The sequence below is a fragment of the Alligator mississippiensis genome, chromosome 2, assembly GCF_030867095.1.
Source record: "Alligator mississippiensis isolate rAllMis1 chromosome 2, rAllMis1, whole genome shotgun sequence".
In the NCBI taxonomy this organism is placed as follows: Eukaryota; Metazoa; Chordata; order Crocodylia; family Alligatoridae; genus Alligator; species Alligator mississippiensis.
Genome location: NC_081825.1, coordinates 138015337 through 138037005, shown reverse-complemented (window position 1 = coordinate 138037005; position 21669 = coordinate 138015337). Strand labels below are relative to the sequence as shown.

The 21669-nt window shown below is 42.5% G+C and overlaps 1 protein-coding gene across 11 annotated transcripts in view; it reads left to right on the top strand.

The window, feature by feature from the left end:
- ADGRL3 (adhesion G protein-coupled receptor L3) overlaps nt 1-21669 on the top strand; it is a 904177-nt gene that overhangs the window by 39537 nt on the left and 842971 nt on the right. The window contains exon 2 of one of the 11 annotated variants that reach the window (XM_059722198.1): nt 17633-17758. The exons of the other annotated variants lie outside the window; for them this stretch is intronic. The gene's annotated coding sequence lies outside the window, so the exon portion shown is untranslated. The remainder of the gene's footprint in view (nt 1-17632; nt 17759-21669) is intronic. 11 annotated transcript variants of the gene reach the window in all.

Sequence of the window (21669 nt, the reverse complement as noted above, 5' to 3'; positions counted from 1 at the left end):
CCCTCACCCGGGCCTCCCTGACCCACAGTGGGCAGGGGCGTTCCATGGGACTGGTGAAAAACTGACACAAAGTACCCATTTAACAAGTTCTCTTTTTCCTGGGCATCGGTTGTCAGTTGCCCCACCTGGTTTAGCAGGGGTCCAATGTTGCCCTTTCTTTTCCTCCGGCTCCCCACATATCTAAAAAAGGACTTTTTATTATCCTTGATATTTGTAGCTAGCTGGAGTTCCATCACAGCCTTGGCTTTCCTGGTTTGCTCTCTGCAGGTCCGGACCTGAGCAGAGTATTCCTCCTTTGTGGTGGTTCCAGTCCTCCATCCTTTGTAGGTCTTCCTTTTAAGATGCAGGAGGTCCACCAGTTCCCTGCAGAGCCTAGGGGGCTGCTGTGCCCTTTTGCTGCCTTTCCTCTGAGACGGCATGGACTTTGCTTGCGTATCCAAGATTGCTCCCTTGAGGAGCAACCACTCGGCCTGGGTTGGCTGTATTGATACTCCCTATATTTGGATAGAGCCCTTCACACATGTAGATGATAACAGAGAGAGAAAGGGGTTAAACCAGAAACAGACAGGGTGAGAGAAAAAGTTAAGTTACTGAGAATGGACAAATCACATGCTGCTGAAAAATCTTCTCGATGACCAACAGGATCAGATATCTGAAAAAACAAAATATGGATTCTAACCCTTACTATCAAGCACTCTGTTTTGTACATGGGTTTTAATTGAACTAAGGGCTAAAATTCCTACTTTCAGTTGATTGATTTTTTTTTTTAATTTTTCAAACTGATTAATGTTTTCACTTGAATAGAGATGCTGACTCTGCAGAAGATGTGATCTTTTAATTAGCAGATGTCAGGATTAGCGTTAGTGTTGAGCTGTAATTAACATTTGTACGCATAACTAAAGACCCAAGCAAAGCTTGGCAGCAAGTAGAATGAAATTGGAGGTAGTATTCTAACTTGGTGCTTTACAGTGCATCTATAAGATTTTGTTTCCTTTTTGGAAAAAGAAAATCCATAAGTATCATGATCAACATGCTAATTCTAGCGGACTAATTTCTGATAGAAAAATTACATACAAATTATTATCCTTTGTGGATATTAACTAAGCACTTCCGTTAGCCTAGTGCAGTGTAATATAGTTAACTGTCATGCACTGCTCTTGAATTCAAGGCAGTGAAATGGTAACGATTTCTTGGCTGGATCTGCTGCAGCTTGTGTGTCTAATGTTTCCAAACATGGTACCTCATTAAACTCAGGTGGACCTTGATGCAGTTTGTAGTATTTCTAGGCTGTCCTATTTTCAATTCAGCTCTTCCCCCGCATCTAGTACATGATCACATGCTGTCATCTTTCAAATCAGTGGTGATCTTTGCAGAGATGCCTGCTTGTATGGATGCTATTTAGTCTGACTGTCCAAAACACTTCATCATACGCTGGCAGCTGGGTACCGCTTGATTGGTAGCAGGCTTTTATTTCCAATCACTGGAACAAACCTAGGTGTATCTTGGAGTGCAAATGCCTAATTTAGCAATGAATTGCCAACTGTGTGTAATGCCCAGAAGCAGCCTAAGCTCATGGATAATGCTTGGTAGATGATCACAGAGGCTTGCTAATTCTCCTTACCACCATGTTTTTTTAAAGTCAGTAGTCTCCTTCATTTATGTCTTCATTTCTCAGAATGAGAACAGGCAATCTAAATGCCTTCTTTTCTCCTTTGCTGGTTTTAAACAAACTAAATAAATACATCTAAGGAGCAAATCCATTGACAGGGAATCTGAAGTGGAAAACCCCAAGACTGCTCACTTGGCACTTCTCTGAGATGTTCTTGAGTGGTTTAAAGAGATTCTAATATGGAATGTAATAGAATTTGAATGAACGTAGAGCAGGCTTTTCTTCCTGTGGCAGTAATAACTCTTCTTTCAAAGTAGGTGGAAAGAAGAAATATATGGCTGGTGCTGGTCTTAAAAGCTGCTGTTAAGCTATGGGGAGCAATATATTAAATTACGTTTTATCCTCAAGTAAAGACAAAAAATAGGCCTTTCAATGCCATCCAGGTAATAGAAGCCAATGGTGATGTTTTGTGAACAGTGGGCAAACAAATTAAACCACTTCCATGCACTCAACTTAAAAAATCAGAGAGGAAAATCAACTTGACAAAAGGTAGTTTAAAACAGGAGTTTTGATCCTTTTGTGGGGGTGGGGGGGAGGGTGAAAGTGTGACATCCTTTGCAGGAAAAGGTTCTAACTTCAGCATTTTTCATGTGCCAAAGTGGCACCTGGGGGATCTGTGTTCCATTCAAGGCTCTGCTGCTCACTTTCTGGGTGACACTGGGCAAGTTGGTTTGCTTCACTATAGCTCAGTTCCTCCATGTGTATATTAAGGATATTGGCACTGACCTCTTTTGTAAAGGGCTTCACTTTCTACAGAGGACTATGTGCTATGTGTAGAGAGGTTTGTTTGTTTTTTATTTTTCCTGAAGTGGTTTCCTTTTTAACTTTAAACACTGAGAATAAGAGATAAAGGAGCACTCTGAGTTATGGACTAGGATGAGGCTTGTTGGACGAAACCCCTTTGCAGAAAGGAAGCTCAAGTGTTATGTACACAAAGCTTGGGTCTCTGTCTTGCTGCTTTAAAACGGGACCTAGCTGAGGGTATGACGAGATGAATCCATTATCAGGAGTTAAAATGAATAGGTTGGGGAGGAGATGAATTATGTCCCATTACTAGCTCAGTGGTAACAATTGTGTGTAGTCACTCCTAGCCTGTGGTGAATGGAAGCTGTTTTATTGAGGGGAAAACTCACCATAACATAGGAGGGGCTGCAAGAAACAGTTACAGTGGAAGATAGTAACCCCCTCTCCATGGCCCTCTTTTCCCTTCCTCTGCTCTTTTTATTTTATTAACTTGCTGTAACTTGTTTGTGTAGCTGTAGCCTCAAGAACAAGTTATACTCTCAATCTGTCTTTTTTCTTCTTCCTTTTTAAACCTGGATATTAAAGAACAGCAACAGTGTTTGTCATGGAACTGTAGAAAAGTAGGCTTGGAAGGGACCTCAGAAAGTCATCTAAGTTGGCCCCCTGTTCAGGGCAGGATCATCCCTATTTAAACCGTCATATACAAATACCCACCTAACAAAATGACATAGACAACACTTGTATGCAACTCCCAGGCACAATGCCCCAAAACTAAAAGAACATCCTAATGTGCCACAGGTGAAGCAAGGAAATGAGGAGGCTGTCCATGTCCTGCCATTGCAAGGACAAAAAGTAGTTTAAAAGAATATGCTTGAGAGATCCAAGCAAGATGAGCATGCTCCCCTCTTGTTAACCCTTCTGTTTCCATTCAAGAAAGGTGAACAAGATTTAAGATATCTTACATATACAAGTAATATTTATATTTGAAAAGAAAAAAGAATGCTAGTTCAGATCTCTGAGGCCATTACTAATACTGGTAACAGTAAGTATTTAGGCTGAATTTATAAACATCCCCTTGTATGTTGGTATGGTGGTTTATCTACAAGGCAGTTTTGTTCTAGATTCAAAGACAGTAAAAACTATGTCTTTTCAATGTGGTGTGAAGGATACAGTATTGCAGTGGGTCAATAAATCTGTGCCATTAGCTTTTCAAGATCTCTCATTTATTTGTTTCACATCTGCCTGCCTCAGTTTTCTCATCTGTAAAATAGGAATAGCAGTTGTTGCTAAGCACAAGCTTCGCTTTGTGTGTTTATAGCTCCATTTGCTTAAAGGGAAACATAAGCCTTGGTGCCTGGTTTTACTTACTGGAAGATTGTGAGGCTAATGCATGTATATTTACAAGGCACTCAGAAAGGCATCACATAACTATAATTATAAAGACAAAGAACTGTTTATAGTCTGATTCAGCAGAACAGTTTGCTTTTTTTTTTTTTTATTGCAGGGAGCAAATTTATGCAATGGTGCTTGCTGTAGAAGTCCAATATCTATTCCTCTTCCCTGCCTTTCTCCCTACCCCAACTGTGAACCCACTTTTCCTTTGCTTGCTTTAAAGCCCATGGATGTTAATGAAACTTTTCACTGACCTCAGTGTTCTTTGTATTTCGCCCATTAGGACACTTCCAAAAGTCTTGCGTTGCTTATTTCTTTCACTCAACTTTAATCTTTCCCAGTCTGTTACCCCCATTCCCCCTCCCCAGGAAAAAGTTGAGTTCAACAAATAGGATCAAAGGTTAATTGAAAATTGCCTTTCTAGGGCTATTGGGGTATCTGGGTAGGATTTTGGAGGCCTGGATCATATGAACTCTTTGTAGATCGGTGATTTTTATTTTAAGTGACATACATTTTTCATGAATAGCAGAGCCAGTAATGCAGAAAATGCATAGAAATTCCCAGTGCATAAGTTGTTGCCTGCAGGCTATGTTAGAATACAATTCCTCCAAAATTATTTCGGTGGATTTTTCTACCTGGGCTGTAAATACAGCAGTATGTGTGATTGTACATTATGTGGTTAACATTTGCCCTCTTTGCCTCTTACACATACATTCCTGAGATATCTAAAATGAAAGGTATCTCGGCTTTTACTCAGCTGGCATGATGAAGATGGATGAGTTTAAGATATGACAGGTTATGTGATGCAGAAAGAAAGTTAACCTCTTTTCTTAAGATTTGGTTTAATTTCTCTGACAGAAAGTATGCACTTACTATTACTTTTTAAATCCCAGTTTGGTCCTTCCTACAGTACTTTGCTGTTTCTGAAAGAATAAAAGAAATGGTATCAAAAGACAACGTCTTTCAAGTTGCTGACCTTTAAAAGAAAAGAGCAGGTTACATGTGCAGCAGTGTAAACCTTGAGAGATCATTCAATAAAATAACATTGAAAGCTATCATATGTCTGGTTTGTCAAATGAAGAACTAGCACATCTTGCCTTCCAGCTGAATAAATAAAACCCATAATATAGTTTAATATTGTGATCATAACATAATTGAAATGATATTATTTCAATGTGCAATTCAATAAAACTAACCACAGCAGTGGAGTTATCGATTTTAAATTCAGTTAAAGCAGTTTGCATATTCAGTTCAAAATATTCTGATGAATATCCACTCTGGTAATCTTATTTTCTTCATTCAGAAATGGAAAATAAATTTGCATCAGTCTGACTTATCTGGTGCCGTGTTGGGAAAGGGCTTGGTTTTCCTTGGTTGGCTTGTGTAACTTTTTGTAGTGTTCTTTCATATTGTGCACATTTCATATAAATGCTTTGTGTTTGCTTGTTAAAAAGTAAGCGCATGACCAAATTCCACAAACATGCTTTGCTTGAACCAGTGGCTTGTTGCAGGCGTATGAAATTTGTCATGTAAATATGAGCACAAGGCTGTAGTTTCTTCTGAATTAGAGGGAAGATTCAGTGGTAATTACTTGGGTACTTCCAAAGTGTAATTAGCCAGTAATCTGGAGTGACATCCAAGTAAAACATATGTAGTCATCTTGCAAGTAAATAAGGACTTGCATGCTGTTTTGTGGATTGTAAAATAGTGGTGTCCTTTACAAATGTTATTTGTGGTACCGAGGGCAGTCTTGCAAAGCACACTCACTGACTTTCAAGGCTATTCCTTGGCTAGTTCTAAAATGGCACTTGAAACTGTGGGAAGCTATGACCATTTTATATGAAAATATGTGGAATAAGCTTGGGGGTAGGGGGTGCATTTCAAAATCAATCCTGGGCCTTAGATGCCTCTTCTACAGTCTTCCTGCAGACAGTCAAAATAGGAAGACTTTTGTCAGAATAGCTTAGTTTTAGGACTAGATCAAGCCACATGTAGTCATCCCTGACTACTCTTTAACACATTATAGGGTTCCTTGCTGACTGATGTGGGAGAGGAGGGGAATGGGGGAGAGTTCCTATTAGTATTGTGCTGAAAGGTCAAGAAAATGGTGGGAGGGGCAGGGAAGGGTAGGGGTGCAGAGAAGGTCCAAGCAGGTTGGAAGAATGGACTTCCCAGGCACCTATACACATGCCAGATATCTGCTCTGACACATACTAATCATCACATGTCGGAGCAGACTCGGAGCAGAATTGATTAATCGAGTCTGCTGGAGCTTGTTAATTAGCATGCTCCAACAGCCTCCACGTCGTGTATTCAGCGTCCCCATGCTTCAAAATGATGGCGGGGTTGCTTTAACTAAAGCTTGTTGAACAAGCTTTAGTTAAAGCACCCCTGCTGCCATTTTAAAGTGTGGGATACTGAATACATGTGACACTACAGCTCTAGTAGCCGCTCTAATTAAAGTGCTCCCCTCTTCCCCCTCCCCCCCGGCAAGTACATGTAAAGATGCCCTTTGATTGCAATCTTGTTGCTGGGTATGAAGCCACCAGGCCACTGCTTTGTTCTTGTGGTTTGGGGTTGCCTCCATATGTCCTCCTCAGAGAAGGGAAAACAGCCTTGTGAAAACTTCCGATTTGAAATAGACCTCACTTTCCCAATGCACTTTTTCTGCTTAATTTTCTTGCTGCAATTTTAACTGAAAAATTATTTACTCTGGAAAATGTGCATAAGAGCAAGAATACTATTCCTTACTAAGCAATACATTTTTTTCAACATTTCAAGAAAAAATGCAAGAAAAACATGAAAAATTAAAACGTTTCTATACCTTTGACCAATTTATTTTGCCAAAATATTTATCAGAGAAGGAGTGTGGATGCTAGAGGAAGAAGTGTTTCAACAATCTTTTCATGAAAAAAGAAATTAGGCAGAATTTATTCCTTTTCTGGCAGTTCTGCCCTCCTTGATTTCACCTTTGCCAATCTCTTGGCCATCATCCATCCCAGATTTTCTCCTCTTGCTGCTGTGAGCCCTCCTCTAGTGACAACTCCATTGTTTCTGTACTTATTGCCCTCACCTTTGCCTTTCTGAGCATGCTACATTGCTGCTGCTTTCTAGGCCTTTCACCCCTGTAGCAAGGGTGTGCAGCTTCTGCCCTTCAAGTAACTTTTCCAATAGATGTGTAAATTTTTCCAAACAAAGTCATCTCTTTTGGGCTCCTAATGATTCAGGGAGATTCTTTCTCATTCACAGAATTGTTTGCAGCTGTGATCCTTTAAAATTAGATGGATGAAGTCACAATGCATATGTTGAAATTAGTACTTTCAGGGTGGGATTGTCAAAAATCTTCCATATTGGCTGCTCCCTCTGAAGTCATTGATGAGTTAGGTGACTCTGGGCATGTCTATATGAAATGCTTACTGTGCAGTAGCCTAGTAACACTGCACAGTAACGTGCCCATCAAAAACCAATCAAAAATAATACACTACTGAGCAGTCTTATTAGGCTACTGCACAGAAAGCGTTACAAAAAAACCCAAGTGCTGGCGCTACTGCACAGTAACTGTAGTTACTGTGTATTTAGTTAGTACTTCATTAAGCACGTACTAAAATACGCAATAACTACTGCACATTAATGAATGTGTAGACGTGCCCTCTGAGTGCTGATGAAAATCCCATTGTTGACTTTGGTAGCTTTTATCTGTGAGAGATTATTCTCTTGTTTTAGCATTCCATGGTCTGCCTATAGATCCTTCAGCTCTTCTATAACTTTACTATAGCAGGCATTTTGCTAAATCACTGTGCAAAGAACAAAAAGATGAATTAAGATTAGGGGTGTATGAAACGGGCCGTATTCCATTCAGATTTGGCTGGAATTGGGGACAGTGATTCGATTTGTTGATTCAGATCACTGTCCCAATTCAGTTCAGCCAAATCTGAAGATTTGATGCTGATTTGGAGTATCAATGATATGTTTTTTCTACATACCTCAAGGTACCAGGCACGGCTCGTGAATGCTGCGATACTGGGGCAGATGGAGCATCCCACAGGAGCGTGGGGGGGCCCCCCACGTGCACGGCAGTGAACCTGGAAGTGGACCACAAGTACTTTCGGTCCACTTCTGGGTCTGCCACCGAGCATGCAGGGGGTGCCCCCCCACTCGGCGATCGGCCACAGGGGGACCCTGGGTGCTCCCGTACACCCAGGAGGCACCAGTCACTGGGGAAAAGGTGGGGGTCCCCCGTGTGCTCCCCAGTGGACCCAGAAGTGGACCAGAAGTGCTTCTGGTCCACTTCTGGGTTCACTGATGAGCACATTGGGGACCCTCCCATGCTCCCATAGGATGCTCCATCCGCCCTAGCATCGCAGCATTCATGAGCCGCCTGGTACCTTGAGGTATGTAGAAAAAACATATAAAGCTGGGTCTATGTCCGAATCATCAAATCTCTGCAAATCAATTCAGAGGGTTCTGATTCAATTCGGAGAGATTAAAGGGTCTCCCAATTCAATTTGGATTTGGAGATTCAGCCATCGAATTGGGCCAAATGTCCGCTAAATTAAATCAGCGACTGAAGCTTCACACAGCCCTAATTAACATACAAGGTTAGCTTTGTATCTTTGTCCATATGTGTTGAATTTTACTTCTTCACAGTGAACACTTGCTCCAAGTTTGTTTCAGACCATGGCATGCCAGGTGGCAGTGATGAAATAGTTAATGTCCAAAAACACATGGATGAAATCTTAAATTAATTTAAAATTAGATTCCTTGCATTTGCCTTAAATCTCTTTTTATTCTTAGAGACACAAACCAATTTTTCTTTTAGCAGCATATCTAATCCATTTCAAACTGGGGGGCGGGGGGGAGAAAGCCAGAGCCATTGGTGAAAATTATTCCTCCTTGAAATGTTCTGAGTGCCGGAATTTATTTTACAGTTCCAGCTAAGGAAGGCTGCCTCCTGAAAAGCAGGGAATGAATAGTGTCTAAATCTGCTGTAGGAGAAAGCTTGTTTATCAGGCTACACCTCATTTTCCTTTATCTGTCACTGCGTAAATAATAGGTAGAGTTCCTTGCTTGGTTGTACTCTACGTGCACCGAATATAGCTTATAGTCAACCAGCTGTAGCCGTACTGATTCCATTGCTAGATATCTTTCTCATGGCAGATTTGTTTTTTATTTTATTTTATTTTTATTGCATGAGCTAGGCACAATTGTTTAGCTCATACGGCTGTAGGTTGCAGAAACTTGATTAAACCACAGACTGACACATGGCACCTTTTCAAAAGAACACTTTTTACCCCTGCAAATAGCTCCTGAACCCTACTGATGGTTAATGCACACCTGGAGCATTTCCACAAGCAGTCTGCCTGGTGGCTGCAGCACCAATTGCTTAAGTGCCCACTAGTATAAGAATGTTACAGTGTTATTCCTTATGATCCGCATGTGCATATAGTTTACACATGTGTAAGGTGGCACCCACACTTCACCTGTGATTATGAAAATTAGAAGTGTTTTAATTTTACCTGGCCCTGTATACAGCTTTGGCAAAGCAGGATTCTTTTAACTAGACCTGGCATTTTCAGAGAAGCATTTGGAAGTGGCTTCTGATCCCTTTGGAGCCAGTCAAAAGCAGAATCAACCATATATCTATGTTTGCTACACATGTTCATTTGCTGAAACTTACCTTCTTTCAGGATCTTGGTTGGAAATTGTGCCAAGCAGATAAAAACTGATATTCCTCTCCTCCCCCTCCCCCCCCCCGCCCCAGCCCTCCAATAAAGGAAAAGGCCCAAAAAATGGGTTGTATTGAAAACAAATCTCATTGGAGGATCCTGACATCATTCTTTTCACTAAGGGTTATGCCCACAGGAAACACGAGATTTCTCCTTCCATTTGATCTCACACTGGTGGAACTATGAAATAGTCTCTCTAAAGGGTATTTTATATAGTAAAGAAATTGGGTTCTTCCCTCCATCCCTCTTTAGCTCTTATTCCCAGCTGATTCAACTCTTTTTGATGATGTGTTCCAAAAGCTTGCCTTTGAGAGGAGACCCAATCTAAATATTTTTATTCTGAAAGTATCAAAAATAGGGTTAGAATGAAGTGGACTTATGTAGGCTATCATCCACAAGATGATAGAGCAACATTATAATTCTGAGTTTAGTTGTAAATTACACGTCTGATGTGGTCATGTTGAACTCCTGAATTTGCATGTTGATACTTGTAAATAAAAGGCTATTACAAGAACTCCATGTTTCGTGTAACTTGCTCCTCATAAATCCTTTTAAAGTTCAAAACTTTTAGATGAAGTTATGTTAGAATGTATCAAGGTCACATTCTTAGCTAGCATAAACTGGTGATGCTCCATGGAAGGCAGTGGAACCACATCATTTAATCTACTTCTGGATCAGGCCTGAAACATCAGCCTTTTAAAAATAAGAGACTACATGAATATTTGACTTAGTTTAGAGAGAGAAACACCCCCCAATTAACTAATGTACTTCAAAGGCTTTAAATCCAATCTTTTTAATATCAGGTGTAAGTGGGGAGGATATTTTTCTCTGAGGAGCAGCAGTTAAAATTTTATCCAGAAATCTTATAAAGTACAATGACATGACCAGGCACTTAATAGAGAATTAGTTGTGTGCTGGGGGAAGCTGTCTGTGGTTTCCTGAGGCCATTGGTTAGAACTCCAAAATCAAGAGGAAGACAAGATTTCCTTGCCTTTCCCAATGCTACTCAGCATTCCCAGAACTGAACTCACGAGCACAGAACAATACTTACGAACAATCAGCCAGATCTTTGGTAGGTGTCAAGTGGCACAGGTCTGAAGTCAGTGGGTCTGTGCTGATTTATAACAGTTGGTGCCTGGCTCATTGACTTCAATCAACTTATGACAGTTTGCATCTGCTGGTCACCAGACCCAGTATTTCTATAGTTGAGTGCTTCATATTGTATCCACTTGAAATTAATTCCTAGGAAAAGGACCATCTGATTTAATCCCTTCCCATTACAGGTTCTGAAGCACAATTTGTTTTGCATAAGATAAGTTAAACTTCTTGTTGTTCTGTCAATATGCTTGGTGTAGTGTTCCAGGAGTCTTGTGTAAAGCTTTACAGGGATCAGCCTTTTTGGGGTCGCTCTTATTTATTGGCTTGGTTCTGGTTTTCAAAAGCGAGTTTTGTTGAAACAGAAGCGTATAGGCTTCTTCCCAGATAGGTTCCTTCAATTCTCTGTTATGCAAGTGCACATCCCTCTTCTCCCCCTCAAGATACAGGATTGATTACAATCTAAGAAAGTACTTATTTGTAGGAGCCTTTTGTTAAGCATGTCACTGTATGGAGTCCTACTGTCTGCGCTTTAATGCAAGATGAAGTTAGAGATGATTAACGTTCATGCTTGTGGCTGTGCTCTGGGAGGTGAATTTTCTGGAGCATGAGTTATCTGCTGTCACATTGTCCAAAGTTTCATGAAGACTTGCGTTTTATTATTAGTTTAGATTTTTAAAAGAGCAGTGCTGTTGATTTGATCATCTCTGAACCTTGACTGACCATCGCACAAGTTGCAGGATAAGCAAGGTTGCAGGATAGCCTCTTTGAGACTTCCCTGTCAGCCCACCTCATGCTGTATTGCCATAGCATGGCCAGAATTGAAAATAAGTTTCATTACAAAGATGGAAGCCATTGTTTTTATAATCACTCTGATTTCACATTGTTTAACCACATTGACTTTAGTGGGAACAGAATTAGGCCCGTACATTTTATACTGCTGTAACTGTATGTGTACTGAAAAACTGGTTTGCCTCCGTCCAGTGATCTTCTGCCTGGCTTTTGGGATGGGAAAGGTGGAGGCTGGGGGTAGTGTGTCTGCTTGTGTCCCTGTAGTTTTCAAGAAATGCCAAGTAAAGCAGGAACTAAGTATATTTAGGGTGAAGTTACGTTACACTTAGACCATACAAAATCTGTGAAACATTAAGCAGTGTTGAAGTTAGAACATGCTGTGAGCAGTCACATGTTAAGGGTTAATAATACCATATCTTGCCCACACAACTTTGTCTTGCCACTAGAGGGCTACTGAGCAGGGATGTGGCTAGGAGCCAAGACACCCAGACTCTGTCCCTGCTCTGGGTGGGGGGGAAGAGGGGCTGGAAGCAGTACATTCTGAGATGCTGGAGGACTGAAAATTGCTCGTTTTATCTCCATGGAGCAGACTGAAGTTACCCTAACACAAGCTAAGTACCATGACCCAGAGTTAAGCCTTGTCTTAAGTGGCATAACTTTGAGCTGCTCAGAGAGCAGTTAACAAGCCTTAAGGTGCAGGTGCTCAAGTTTTAAGTGCCCTTAGTATAGTCTAAGTGTGACATGTAACTTTGTCCTAAAAGGAGAGGTGGGTGGATACTGGGGACAGAGATCAAAGGTGGAGAATGCTGTCTTGGAGGCTCAGGCAGGGAAAAGCAATAAGCTCTGCAATGGATGGTGGTGAGAGTGGAGAATGATTAATTTGGGCAGTGGAATTAATTTATTGGGGAGGATAGATGTGGGAGGGCTGGAATTGATTTTTATTGGTGGTGGTGGGGTGGGGAATGAAACTCTGCTAATGTAAATTAAAAGGCAAAGGGGTGGTGCTGCAACAGTTTTTGTCTAACAAAGATAACATTTGAGCAGGTGTCAGAAAAAAAAATTGCCAGCCCAGCATGTTGCCTGCATGTATAGATGCAAGCATGGACTTAAGTTAATTGAGGAAGCTAGGGGAGGTTCCTCCTTTTGAACACCTCAAACCAGTGTCTTAAGACTGGATTGTAGTCTATCCTGATCCTTTTTAGTTTGCAACATGCTATCCTTTAAACCAGAAACCACCTCGACAGACTGGCTCTCTCTCTGCCCTGGGACAGGAAGCCCTAACAGCTTTCATCTTGTTCCTTGCTCTCAGTAATACTGCCTGTCAGTTTGCTGCATGCATGAATTTTGAATGGCTCAGTGTGCTTTCCTGCGCAGCACCAAAATATTAATTATAATGCAGTAAAAGTTAATTAAAATGCAATGCAATCCCTGGCAAATCAGGTCACCAAAAATGTCTTAAAATAGAGCCCACAAGAAATAAGAGAGACTCTCTCAACAGAAAAGCTTGGCAAATTTCCTCTGCCAAGCCTCTGAGGTGCTTCCTTTTGCTATTAGTGCTCACTTGTCATTTGGATTCTCTCTGGAAACAAACACCCACCTTTCACAGAAAAGAAAAGTATCTTCCCTCTCACGCTTGTATCCGCCTACCCATTAGCGGTATTGTCTCCTTCCCTGACACTTGGGGTAGGAGTCGAAACAGTCTGTAGGGTAAGTTAGATTACCTGAGAATTGTTGTTTTCCAAGACATCTTACCTCTTCCACATGTGGCACCACCCATGGTTAGAGACAACACATAGCACCCCTAGCTGATTCAGTCTTGACAATTCCTGTATTTTTGTTATGGGTCTTACCCCAAGGCTATTTGCTCTAAGGTACTTTTGCTAGGAGCACAGTCTCCATAGTGAAATACAGATGAAAGTCCATTTCTCATATACAGCTGAAGAAAATTCTGTGAAAAGCATGGAGAAAGCAATGACCTCTAGAGCATGGTTCCCTTCTTCAAGCTCTCATCTGGTCTGCTCAGGCTTGATTTTATTTATTAATTTTCTCAAACCAGGCTTGGGGTTACCTTGCACTCCTCCAAGAAAATCTGCACATATTTCTTTGGGTGCGATGGGAAAGCTGGAAAAAGGTCAGATACCTCCAAATCTAAACCCCCCTCTAAAGGCACAGTACCTCTTGTACCACTGAAGGGTACTTGACTGCATCATCCCCAAATGCTGAAGCTGCAGTAAATGTGCATTTGAGAGTCTAATACGGACAAGAATTGAATTACTGGCTGGAATCAGACTCTGGGTCCCAATCGTGGCCAGGTCAAGGTGATGTGGGGCCCCAGGGCCTTACCCTAGTTGGATGGAAGTGGCACGGGGCCTGATCCACCCCATGGACCAACTCTGTACCATTCTTCTTGGCTGTGGGGCCAAAACACTGAATACTACTGCTGTATAGTAACATTAACACACAATATTTGGTTAACAATTAGCATCTAGCAAAATTGGTTCAAAACTGGTAGAAGGATAAAAGCACCAGTTTCACAGCAAGTTCAGCATAGCCTTACTCCATTTTTTTTTCTAGTTTTGGTAATAGTGACTTTATCTATGTGTTCTGTGGGTACTGGTCATTTTCATCTCTGCTTCCTGTGATCTTTTGAAGAAAGGGAAAGTGATTTGCGGTTAATATTATACCAAGGCCTTCTCTGGTTAACGTGTGGCTCACTTGAAATTTGCTTGTGCAAGTCTGTCACACTGGTTTAAACATAAATGAGTTTGTGAAGTACTGTATTTACTTGAATCTAAGATGACTTTGAATTTGGGACAACCTCCCAATAGTTAGATTCTACACTTGGGAAATTATAAATTTGTTATAATTTTACATTATAGAGTCTACTTGCTGGAGGGTTGTCTTTTAAATTCACGCTGCCTGACCACTGCTGTGGAAGGGAAAGCAGCAGCAAGAGACTAGGGGCCAGAGCCCTGACCTCCCTGCCAGTTGCTTCTTGAAGTGTCTGCCCTTCCACCATGTTCCCCTTGCCCCTCCTTGCCCTCCCCTGGTGCCTGGCCCCTCATTGCCTGTGCTTGACCTCCTGCTGCCTGTCCCTTCACCCGTTGGTCCCCTTACCTGTGCCTGCCCCCCCGCCACCTACTCTCCCCACTGCCTAACCCCCCCCACCATTTACCTTCTGTGATGCTCTGGGGTAGTCAGCAGTGTCCCAGCCTGGCCAAACAGTATCAGGTCCAGTCTGGGTCAGAGCTAGAGTTGAAAGTAAGGCAGGGGCATGGAGGCAGGCTGCACAGTCTCCCCTGTGCTCTTCCCACCATAGGGTTTCCCTGGCTGCAAGCACCTTCCCCTGCCAGCGGCCACACGAGCCACCCTGGCCTGGAGAAGGTTGTGGCTCAGCTTCGGCCTGGGCCCTGGGTCCAAATCCAGACCTTAGCTGCTGCTTGCACTGGACCAATACTCGAGTGTAAATGGGTCCATCCCCCCCCCCCATGGTGATTGGTGGGAAAAATCTCATCTGGGATTTGAGTAAATCTGGCAATTTATGGAAACCAGCAAATTTGTAAGTATTTATTTTGGTATACTTTTGATTTGTTTCAGGTTAGTTTAAAGCAGCTCCTAAATGATTTAAGCTACATCAAAATAAGCTGCCCTTAAACCAGAATAAGAATTTCTGCATTGGCATCTGATCTTTCTCACTTGAATTAGCTAAGTCACCTCATTAGCTTATCCGGTGAAAGTTTTTCCTCAAGGCAAAGTTCTAGAAACTTGGGTCTACATTTAAGTACCTTAAGCAGGATTTAGAGGATGAGCTGTAGGTAGGCAGGTTTGAAAACTGGGTCCAAAGGCAGCATGGCTGAGACAATGTGAGGGTAGAATGGCTTTCTCATTTTATACAGAGGCCCCTGAGTTTTAACACAGGGGTCAGCAACGTTTTTGGGAAGAGTGCGAAAAACACCTGCAACCTCCAGCTGTAAGATGTTGGCATCCCAGGAGCGGACTGGGGGGGATCTATGAGGGGCCTAATCCTTTTTGTGGCAGTGCAGCCTTGACCCCTTCCCCAAGGTGCATGCGCGAAGCAAAATGCCTTTGTGTGCCATGCTCTGGCACACGTGCCGGGGGTTGCCTACCCCTGATTTAGCATGTTGATCAGCCAGTGGTAATGCTTTAAAGGTTCAGTAGAAGTTGCAGTTATCTCCAGGGTATGGGGTGCTTATGCAAGTGGTTAACCCTTGACTGTAGGCTTGGTGTGGATAGGAACTCTCATAGTCCAAGTGTGAGTCTTTATTTATTTATATATTTACTTACTTATTTTTGGTGAGACCTGCCACACTTTTAAAAGGAAAACTGCTATTTATGAAGCTACAACTGCCTCCTGCAGATAGAACAGGAGCAAATGTGAATTGAACCAAGCTTCTGGGCACGTAGTGCAGCGACGTTTTTCAGGCTCTGGTTTCTATTTCAGCATTGTGAAGTCCTTTTCTCTGACTGAAGATAAATGGCCTTCTAAAATAGCAACTCCCAAATGGGGGTGGGGAGGGGGAGGAATGGAGCAGAGATGAACAAGATTGGAACAGTAGCAGAGTGGCCCTGTCACCTCTAAGCTGTGATTTGTCTGCTGGTTTGTTCCTGCCCTCCCCCACCTCCCCCGCCCCCTGTCCTGGCAAAGAAAAACTCGCAGAACCATTCCTCCCCTTGGTGACAAAAAGGGTGGCTTGGGAACATGTATATGCAAGGCAGTGACTCCTTTCATAGAGAATCAAAAGGATTCCTTTGGATACCAAAGCAGGGTGAAAAAATAACTCTTGGCTTTCATGGAAACCTCCGGTGCTACAGAGCTAAGAACGAATGGCTTACAACAAAGCATCAGTTGACAGGTGCTAATGCCATAGGGGAAACCTGTGGGGACAGTATAAACTTTTGGTTACCTAACCTCATGATAGCTCGAGGTGGATTTGCACGGCAGAACTCTGGCCCTACTAGCGAATTTAGAGGCCTCTACCTGTGCTATGTAGCCATTGCCTGAAGCTGCAAGTAGGCAATCCCAGGCCTTTGCTGGTTGCTTTGCCCACTGGTGCCTTCTCGGGGGGCATTTGTGCTCTGGTGATGCAGTTGCTGAGGGCAGGAAACAGGAGACCTTGCATCTGTCTAGTTTTCTGAGATTTTTTTTGTGCTGCTTTTGTGGGTAAAGGCCCAAACCTTTAGTGTAAGAGCTAGGAAATGGGCATAATAATTGCACTCCTGCCTTGGCCAGTCTGCCTGAAAACAGAGGAGGCCAGATTAAATGGCTGCACTGATACGCCACTGGAGCCCCAGGGCTGCTTTGGGGCTCTGAGTTTGTTTTTTTGGTGGAGTGAGGTTTGGTATAATAGAGGTTTCCCTTAGGAGACTGATGGATAACTGGACAGGCAAAGGTGCTGGAGCTAATAGCAGTAACTTATGTGAATGTTCTCTTGTGCTCTTTACCTTCTCCTCTTTGTCCATGAGTCTAGTACAATGCTGGTTTGGGTGGGGGCAGGTCAGAGGAAGCACAGATCCTTCCAAAGCTGTGCTGCCATGAAGGAAAAGGCTGTGATAGCAGAGTTGCCTCTCCATGCAGCTATACACATAGAAAAATCCTAGGCCTCTTGCGACACTTATGAGGTTAGGGAACCATGGGTGGAATTCTGTTTTTTTTTCTTGGTCATCTGAGAGCCTAGATTTCATCATCTACATGACATTTCTGGCATTTAAATGCCCAGAGCAATTCTATTCCTGGACATGTAGCCCTGCACGTGTGGGTCACTACAGAGGCATGCAGGCTAGACATGCACACTGACAAGCAAATGACACTTCCCGTCTTCCTTGCCCCTTTCCCTCTGCCACTTCCCCCAGCCCCCTGATGACTTGCTGAATGTCTAGCATACTCACCTGGGAAGCCAGAGGACCTGGCTTCTAGTCCCTCTCCTCCAGAGGTGATTTGAACCTGATCTTCGTGACCTTTCAATATAGCACTCTTTATTATCATATTATGTATCAGCTATTATCCAGTCCCTTCTCCAGCACTTTTTGGAGCTGGCTCCTTGGGCAGCCATGAAAGAGAGATATGGGGCAAGGAGGAAGGAAGCAAGCCAAAGGGTGTTTGGCTTAAGGAGCAAGGCCTGGGTTCTAGTTAGGGTCCTTGCTACTAGTGAGATCAAGTTTCTTCCCTATAATGCCGTCCTTTCATTTTTCTTAGTGACTATACTAGTGGCTCAGCTTCACTAGAAGATGGGACTGGATAATGGCTGGAAGGAAAAGAGGTCCTGATTCAAACACCAACTGAGTGAGGACAGCTTGGGACCTAGGTCCTCTGTCTTTCCAGGTGAGTGGCTTAACCCCTCTGCTATTGGAGGGAAAATATGTAGCTTCAACTTTCCCCTACCACTACTTGAGTCTAAATCTGGTAGTCATGGCTTTTGCTCAGTTCCACAGTTCTGGACATCTTTGGATACAAGGGGTGCATGTATGTGCCCTGGCCCCTTTTGCACCTGCTCTGTTTGAACAGCTATCTAGTCATCCATAGTATCCATGCATGCAAAGCCACATGTCCAGGAATAGAATCTCTCTGGGTGCGTAAGCACCAACAATGCCCTGTAGACCAAGAAATAACCACTTAAATGGCTAGGAAACAGTAGGCTGCCACCTCGTGTCCTCTGCCTACTGCTCAGGGGAAGGCAGGCTTTGCCCATTTGTCTCTGTTGGTAAGGTGTTTCCAGAGGTTTATCAGCAGGAACCAACAATTGGTTGGTTCCCAGCAATGCAGGATGAGGTTGTTCATGTGTAGTAATGAAAGGCTTACATATGTGCCTGTAGACTTAAGAGAAATGGAGTAAACTGCTAGCGCTGTGGTTCTCAGGCTTGGTGTTAAAACCCCAAATGGAGTCTCAGCCCCAGGAGTTGGAAATGCAGTTGCAGAAGTGGGGCTTGAAGCCAGAATTGGGGTTGCTGGCAGAATACCTCAGTAATTGTTGCTCGAGTAGTATATTTTTCTCTACTCGGGAGTGGCAAGAGCCTGAATTTTAAACTGTTTGAAAGGCATACATGTGTCAGGTGTCCTATGAACGCTTCAGTGGTAATGAATAATAAAAACCTGATCTCTTCTCACAAAAAGCTTGTTTTAAATATGAGGAGTAAATGTTTTGTATTCAATCTCTGGGCAGCAGCAAATCTGTTTCAGAGATAAGGGCACCAGAAAGAGCATGTGGTGTGCCACTGGTCATCTAATAAAAGTCATCAGGAAATGTAATGGGAGTACTACCTTAGGATACTGTGCTGCTTCCAGCTGCAGACATGCGAACAATGGCCATTCAGTGCCTAAAATAAAGGAGGTCAGGAAATGGGTGTGCTAGTGAATGGTAAGTAGCTGAATACCAAGGTGTTGCTTGGACTGAAGTGGCACATGTTAAATTATGAATGGACAGCATAGCTATTGTGCTTGCAAGCAGGCTGGTGTTTCTTTATTTATAACCAATTAGAGCACATTTGGTCCAGGTTAATTGCTTGGCTTTCATTGTACAACAACAACCCCATAAATGGTAGGTAAAAGGCTACAGAATTTTTTGGGGGAGGGAAAAAAAAAACAAATGATGAGAGGCAGGGAGTGAGGACGCGCATGAGTGTGCATAACAGCATGGAGTCAAACAGAAGACAGCAAACGTTGAAAGTTAGCTCTCTATAAACAGTTGTAGCTAGTTGCTAACTTTGCCTTTATTCTATCTAATGACAAGTACCTCTCTGTGGATAATTGACAGTTGCAAGTTCTAGTTTTATTCAGTTAAGCTGGTGGCCTTTTAAAGGTCTGCTTGAGACAAAGCCAGTAATTTTAGTTTAGTAAATGTTGGAGGCACTGCAATGGAATTGCCAGAAAACCTACCATTTTGGTTGTTTTAAATAACTTTTTATTTGTTTTCTTAAGCAGGGATCTGGTTCTCATTTGCCTCGCACCTGTGGAAAGGGAGCAGAGGGGGTTATCCGGAGCAGATTGGCAAGGTTGCCCTTATGCTGTGTAGGACATGGTGCTATGCTGCCCTGTGCACTTCTGTCACGTCATTTCAGGGTAGTGCAGAGTGAGGGGGAGTTAGAAGCTTTTGTAGAACTGGACTTTAACTTCTCTGTGACTCCATCTGTACATCTGGGGTACTATCCTGTCTGCATTTGAGAAGGGAGGTAGGAAGATGAATCCATTAAAGGCTGTGAGAGTTCTGAAAATGAGGCTGGAGACAATACAACTACCCAGAGTAGATGGAGCATAATTTAGCTGTGTTGTGCCTTTGTTTTGATTTTAGTTTTAATCCATTCATCTGGTATAACTTAAAAAAAGCATAGCTCACTCATATCTGAAACTTCCTATTGTTTTTGTGAATAAATAACTGTTTTAAAACTGTGTATAGTATAAATCATGAGCCCTTGTGATCCCTGAACATGTGCAAAGTCCAGCCGGAGGGTATGTTGCACCATGTATTGATTAGACTCATATGTTTTTTATGCAGGGTTCCAGGGCCTAAGTGATATGATGCTGTTGAACATCTAATGCCCTAACTGATCTCCTCCCTTGCAACCAGCTCCCTAAGCAGGCCAGAGAGCAGAATGGAGGGGAGCCAGAAGAAAGGTGGCAGAGGTTGGCTGGGGAACCATATATGATGTTATGTCCACAAAAAAAAATAAGTGGGTGGCCCTGCCTTACTGATATTCCTGTATGTTGCTGCTTTTCATACAGATGAGGTCTAGACTTAAGGCTGTTCCTACAGTGCTTATCACATTCCCTTCTCCTTCTGGCACATGCATTTTCATGCAGAGGCAATGGCATGCTGCACTGCAATAACCAGATTCTTTTGGTTATTGCATCAGTTTTTCCCTGATCAACCCATCCCACTCCTTTTTGCTAGAGGAGGGGACCAGTCAGCTCCCCTGGTATGTTTGGTAAATGTATAATTAGGTAGTTAAATATAGTTTGTTGAAAGCAGAAGTTGTGCAGTAATGCCTTCAAAGGTAAATGGTAAAATCTATCACTGGAGACTCTACTTTTCATGAATCATTCACCAGGGACTGTGCAAATTTCATGCATCCACATGGATCCCTCATATTTGCAGGTAAAACTCTATTGCTAAATTTATTGCACACATACTGTAAAACTATTAGTCTTACATAATGCAAACACCAGTTTCTTTTTCTTTTTTTTTTTTTGGCGGGGGCATATTTTGCTTTTACCATGTCAGTAATGTAAGTTCAGAGGGTCTGATTCACAATCTGCTGAACCTAATAGGAAAATTTCCCTCACCTTCCATAGCTTTGAATTGGCCCCAAAAGGCACATTACTATGAGACTGCAGATTTTTGGCTAATGACAACTGGCCAGATTTGACTGATAAAAGCGTTGTCTCCAGGCGGACTTCTTCTGGAGTTAGACTGGGGAGGGGGTGCCAAGAGAGAAACCTTGCCTACTTATGCCTGGTTTATGTGTAAGCACTCTTGCAGTTGAAGAACCTGAGCATGGTAATGGCATGCTCAGGGATTTGCAGGCATGTGCTTGAACCATTTTCTCTAGCTAATTTGTAGGCTTGGGTGTTCTTGGGCTCCCTCCAGAAGCTGTATTCACATAGCATGGGGACTGACTCTTATCTTGTGTTTTACATGCTCACGTATGAGAGTGGCCACATATAGTGATGTTGCCATTCCAAAGTGGTAGTACCTTATCCACGATTTGTACTGGTGCTTCAACTATGCATGGTACCAAGAGAACTGAGAATTGGGCTCCATTTGATCTAAGTTTCTATGAAAGTGGTAAAATGCTGTATATTGGGGCATATTTGTAGGTTGATCTATTCAAGATTTATACAAAATTCAACACAAATGCTTGTACAAAGCTCTAGGAGCCCATGTAGTAGCAATAACAATTAAAGAGGAGCTTCCCTCTTTTTCCACTGATAGTCAACACAGCACAGTTTTATGAAAGGCAATACTTGTCCTTAGAGAGAGTAGGATCATAAGAAAGTCAAGTTGAAAGGGACCAGATGAGGTCATTTAGTCCAGCCCTCTGCCCAAGGCAGGATCATTGCTTCCTACAGTCAAGTGTCTATCTAACCTGCTCTTGAAAATTTCCAAGGATGAAGATTTCACACTTTGTCTAATGCTCAGTGGTATTATTTACTTAAAATATTTCCATGTATGGATGTGCCATAAATACATCTTTTACTTGCATCAGTATTTTTGATGTTTTATATGCACTGAACAAGTT